This window comes from Tetrao urogallus, assembly GCF_951394365.1.
Source record: "Tetrao urogallus genome assembly, chromosome: 2".
Classification (NCBI taxonomy): domain Eukaryota; kingdom Metazoa; phylum Chordata; class Aves; order Galliformes; family Phasianidae; genus Tetrao; species Tetrao urogallus.
The window spans coordinates 105,940,152-105,946,115 of record NC_136814.1 but is presented as its reverse complement, the minus strand read 5'-3'; positions in this window follow the sequence as shown (position 1 = coordinate 105,946,115).

The following is a 5,964-nucleotide window of genomic DNA, read 5'->3' as shown; positions in this document are numbered from 1 at the left end:
GCTGGCAGGGAACGAAGGAAACCGAGAGCACCGGGGCCGAGGGGGGCCAGGCCGCCGCCAGCACCCCCGAGCCGGCGGGAGGCGCCGAGCGGAGCGGAAGTGGAACGGGCGGATCGTCCACCGCTAACGGGACGAGGCGGCGATCATGTGACGCACCGCTGACCAATAGCGGTCCGAGTGGGCGTGCTGGGGAGGAGGAACCCCGCCTCCACCGGAAGTGCTTCTCCTCATCGGTCCGGCGCGCAACGCACCCTGCGGCCGCGCGTTCCGCGGCACAGGGTGGGCATGGAGGCGCGGTGGGCGGGGCTGAGGAGTGCGTGGAGGAGTGCGCAGGGCGAATGGATGGGCTGTGCGCAGTCCGCCCATCGCCCGCCCCGTGTTTGTAGAAGAACGGAATCATTCACGTTGAGAAAGACCGCTAAGATCCCCGAGTCCAACCCCAGCCCACCCCACCATGCCCACTGCGTCCCGCAATGCCACATCCCCACGGTTCTGAGCACCTCCTTGGACGGTGAGCCCACCACCTCCCTGCAGCTGTGCCCCTGCATCACCGCTCTTTATGAGGATAAATGTTTCTCGTCCTGTTGCCACCCCACCTCACCACACCTCCTTTCAGGAGCAGCGAGGTCTCCCTGAGCTCTTCAGCTCCAGACTGACCCATCCCAGCTCCCTCAAGCACTCCTCGTAACACTTGTGCTCCAGACCCCTCACAGCTCCATTGCCCTGCTCTGCACACGCTACAGGCCTCGATGTCTTTCTATAGTGAGGTGCCCAAATCTGAACACAGCCCTCGAGGTGCGTGCCAAGCACTGCCTGCTGCACTTTGCCTGGGGAAAACACAGCCTGCTTCTGGCTTTCTTCTCTATCATCAGAATCCCAGCACTGCTGGGGTTGGAAGGGACCTCAAGGGATCATAGAATCCAACCCCCTGCTAAAGCAGTTCCCTACAATAGGTCACATAGGTTGGTATCTAGACAGGTCTTGAATATCTCCATAGAAAGAGACTCCACCACCTCTCTGGGCAGCCTGTGCCAGTGCTCTGTCACCCTTACTGCAGAGTTCTGCATGTCTGTACAAAACTTCCTGTGTTCAAGTTTTAGGCCAATGCTCCTTGTCCTATTGCTATGTGCCACCAAAAAGATCCTGACCTCATCCATTTGCCTCCCACCGTCCTTCAGATATTTATAAACACTGATCAGATCCCCCCTCAATCTTCTTTTCCTCAGGCTGAACAGACCCAGGTTACTCAGCCTTTCATCTCCAAAAAGCTCTTTGAAAATTCTGGTATAAATCCACTTTCTCTTTCAAACCCAAGTCCCAGCCTGTGCCATAATCTGAGTTTTCAGGGGACGGTGATGCCCCGGCACTGCTGGCCAGAGCAGTGGCTGCCCCATCCCTGTTCAAGGCCATGGATGGGCCCTTGGCAGTCTGAGCTGCTGGGGGGCACCCAGCCCAGGGCAGGGGTTAGAACTGTGTGGGCTTTGAGTGTGTGTGACTGTATGCTTTTCCCTGTGCTCCTTCCATGGGGCAGCAATGTGGTAGCATCATCCTGTGCGTCATCCTGAAACTTTCTCAGTGTCAGAAGAATTGACTGTAGCTGATACTCCATGGCATGAGATGCCTTAATGGTTAGAGAACCATTAAGATTGGAAAAGACCTCTGAGATCCCCAAGCCTAACCCTAGCCCACCCCCACCATACCCACTGCCCACACTCCTTAGTGCCACATCCCCACAATTCCTGATCTCATTCCAGCACCTCACCACTCTCATAGCAAAGAACTTCCCCCTGACATCCAACCTCAATCTTCCCTCACTCAACTTAAAATAATTTTGCCTTGTCCTGCTGTTATCTACCCTTGTAAAGAGTTGATTCCCCTCCTGTTTGTAGGCTCCCTTTAGGTACTGAAAGGCTGCCATGAGGTCACCCTGCAGCCTTCTTTTCTCCAGGCTGAACAAGCCCAGCTCCCTCAGCCTGTCTTCACTGGGGAGGTGCTCCAGCCCCCTGATCATCTTTGTGGCTCCTCTGGACCCTCTCCAACAGCTCCCTGTCTTTCTTGTACTGGGGGCTCCAGACCTGGACGCAGTGCTCCAGATGGGGCCTCACAAGAGCAGAGTAGAGGGGGACAATCACCTCCCTGTTCCTGCTGGCCACCCCTCTGCTGGGTTATTTCAGTAAAGTTAGAGTTTTGAGTCGGATAGTACTGAAATTTGGCATATATACTGGGAAGGGCTCCTAGACAGAAGGGTGCTTCTCAGCAAAGGCAGCTACCAGCTGACTGCAGAAGAGGAGCTCTGCCTGCTTTGCAGCACACTGGCCACACAAGGTGCGGGCACTGGTGTAGAACCACAGGTCTTGCTCAGCACAAGAAGCTCCAGTTCCTCAATCTGCTTATCTCTGGAGAATAATAAAGCATGAAGATCATGTTATCAGACACAGCTCTCTTTGTCAAAGAAGAATAGTTGCTTCATACCATCCTATCTACGATTACCTTGGTGGGGCAAGTTCAAGGCTGTTTAGTCCCCACATGATGGAAACAGCATGGAACTATCAGTGCAGATGCAAACAGACAGCTTTTGATGACAGCCAGTTCTAGACAATGGCACAGGAGAGAGATTGCAGGGCTATTTAGGTACAGTGACCTGAATTTGTATAATCCCCTCTGTTGGTGAGTTCACTCTCAGTTTGTCCAGGCTCTTCCTTGCGTGTCTTATTAATGCTGGCAATTTAGATGATTTCTATATCTGAGCATAATTTGAAAGTCTAATTAATGGCATTTTCTTCTCACAGATACAGGCAAAGGGTCATAATAAGAGAGTTTAATACTCTTCTTCTAGTGTTGGCACTGCCCCACATCATCAGCTACTCTAAGAGAAAAGAGAGTTCTGTCCCAGTTCTGGAGCTACTAGAGCATGGCATTCTACTGTGTAACTTAAAAATGTGTCTGCTCTTTTTTAGAGCAGTACTGGATGGCCTCAAAGCAGCACTGTACCATTTCTTTCTGCATTTTGCATGATAGCCTGGGAAGCTTTTGCTGGGAATCCAGACCTAAAACAAATTCTCTCACCTTTAGGTCATGAGGGGTAGCATTAAAGTGCTGCTTGCCTACACAGCTTGTCCTGGCTCACAACAAAGAGCTGCTTCAATGTCCCTTACCATGACAGGTGCATCCCTGGAGGTGTTCAAGGCCAGGTTGGATGGGGCCCTGGGCAGCCTGGTCTGGTATTAAATGTGGAGGATGTGGAAGTTGGTGGCCCTGCCTGTGGTGGGGGGTTGGAGTTTGATGATCCTTGAGGTCCTTTCCAACTCAAGGCATTATGTGATTCTATGATTCTATGATTCACAGTGGAGATTCCCATGCAAGTGCATGGCGTGGGTACAGCTGTCCAACAGAAATCCTTGGCTTAACTGACTAAACAAACCTGGAAAAGAAAATGAAAAGCATATGCTCTTGGGAACCAGTATTCATTTTACCTGCCCTCATTTCTAGTTCCATCTGCCATCGTTTCCAAGACCAGACCACAGGGAGCAGAGAGGGTGACAGCCCTACACATTCGCTGTGCTGCTCAGCTCCTGTCTGACTTCCACCCATCTTGTAGATCTGAAGCCACCAAGGTAAAAACCCTGCTTGCCATTTCAGGAGGGCTGGTGCTATGGTGATACCTTCAGCCACAGGAGAGTCATCTCCATACAGCCCCTTCTTCCTTATGCCCCATCCTTAGAGATGCTCAAGGCCAGGTCAAAAAATAAATTGGCTCAGTTCTCTCCCCACTCTGAGCCTGACCATTCTCCAAGGCTTGTTGTCCCTCCTGCGAAATAAAGAGCAGGAAAGTTTGGAGCAGACTCCTCCTGGAGTACTGCAGCAGTGCCTGGTATTGCAGTCGTTAAGTGTCACTACAATCTTCTAAAGAGCAGAGAATATGCAGGACATGATGAAGAGTACAACATATCTCTGGTGCAAAAAAGCACACACACAGGTAATGGGTTAATCAGAGTTCTCCAGTTCATGAAGGCTGGCAGCTCTAAAGAATCGTAGAATATCCCCAGTAGGAAAGGACTCACAAGGACCACTGAGCCCAACTCCTGGCTCCACACAGGACCCCCAGATCTCTTTCTGTGGGGCTGCTCCCCAACCTCTTTCCTCTCGGTCTGTTCGCATAGCCAGCGCTGCCCCATCCCCATTTCAGAATCCACCACTTGTTAAAACTCCACACAGTTGTTAATTGCTCCTATAGAACCTCCTAAGAAACAGCAATCCTCTCAAGCAGCGGTAGCCTATACATTGAGAAGATGTCCAGGCAGGAGGAGATGCAGCTGAGGCAGCACTCTGTGCTATATGCCCAACAGTCCTCCATCCAGGTCCCTAAATGCCCAGTCGTCTGCTTCCTGGCCATCTCTCACACATCCTGCAGGGGCTTGCAAGGAGATTCATCTGGCCATGAGGGTAGGAGGGCACTTCCCACGTTCCCATTTCCTGGCTGGTGAACTGTCTGGGTCTCTGGCCACGCTTCTCAGGTTGGTCTGATGGAGGTTCCTCTCCCCCCTACCAAAGGCAACACATCTCCCACATGGGAGGCAATTAGCATGATATTGGGCTTCTCAGTGAATGAGTTCTTCTCCCCTCTTCTGCTCCTATCAGCATGGTTTTGCTTGTCATATCCAAAGCATAATTGGCTGCAGAATACCAGAGGATCACCCTCCATCTGCCACAGTTTCACGACCAGTTGGCTCTTGGAGAAGCACTAGTACTTTTGTAGGGCTCTGCTGTTTCTATGTTTTCATTCCTGAAACAGATTGCAATTTGACTATCCCAACACCAAACCATTCCCTCTCTGACATCTTCCTAACGAGGAGTGGAGGAGCATGAAACAAAGGATGTTTGTGGCTGAGACCCACCAGAGACTGCAGAGAATACACCTGTGGTGGGAAACCCAGAGCCACGAAGCCTGCATGCTCTAACCACATACTGGGCATGAAGGTGTCCTGGCTTCCCAAAGAGGGATTGGCTTTTGGAGTATCAGTCTCTATGCTCTTGTAGTGGAACAGGCTGGACTGATAGGCTGGAACAGGTTGCCCAAGGAGGCTGTGGATGCCCCATCCCTGCAGGCATTCAAGGCCAGGCTGAATGTGGCTCTGGGCAGCCTGGTCTGCTGGTTGGCGACCTGCACACAGCAGGGAGTTGGAACTGGATGAACATTTGTGGTCCTTTGCAACCCAGGCCATTCTATGATATGATTCAAAGAAAAGCCTGCAGTTCTGTGCTCTCAGGGTATCCTCAGGGCAGGCCATCCAAAACGCACGGACAGCCTGATGCCAAAATTGTATGCAATTATTCTGACTGAGTGAGAACAATTGCTCTGATACAAACTGTCCCCAGAATTTTCCCCAGCACTCCCTACCACCCATGTGGAAAGCTTTTCTGATACCTGCAGTTGGCTTTTCTGCACGCTGTGAAGGAGAAAAAGAAAACTCAAACTCTATAGAGAATGGAGTTGTTTATAACATCAGCTTAGGCCACCTAACAGGGGTCTGAGCTGATTTATTAGGCAGAAGCATGAATGTTCTGAGGGCTTAGGTGTGACCATGATTTAACTTGGAGTTCACTCAAGCAAGAAGAGGCAACACAGTGGGGTCTTATGGTTCCTTCTCAAGCTCCGTGTTTGCCTTCTGAGAAGGACAAGGAGCCCAGGGTGGAGGGAGAGACACAGAGAGAAGAAAATGGCACAGAGGAAAAAATCCCTGAGGTTATAAAGGTTTTACATCAGACAGAAGTGTGAGAGAGGAGAGGAGAGGAGAGGAGAGGAGAGGAGAGGAGAGGAGAGGAGAGGAGAGGAGAGGAGAGGAGAGGAGAGGAGAGGAGAGGAGAGGAGAGGAGAGGAGAGGAGAGGAGAGGAGAGGAGAGGAGAGGAGAGGAGAGGAGAGGAGAGGAGAGGAGAGGAGAGGAGAGGAGAGGAGAGGAGAGGAG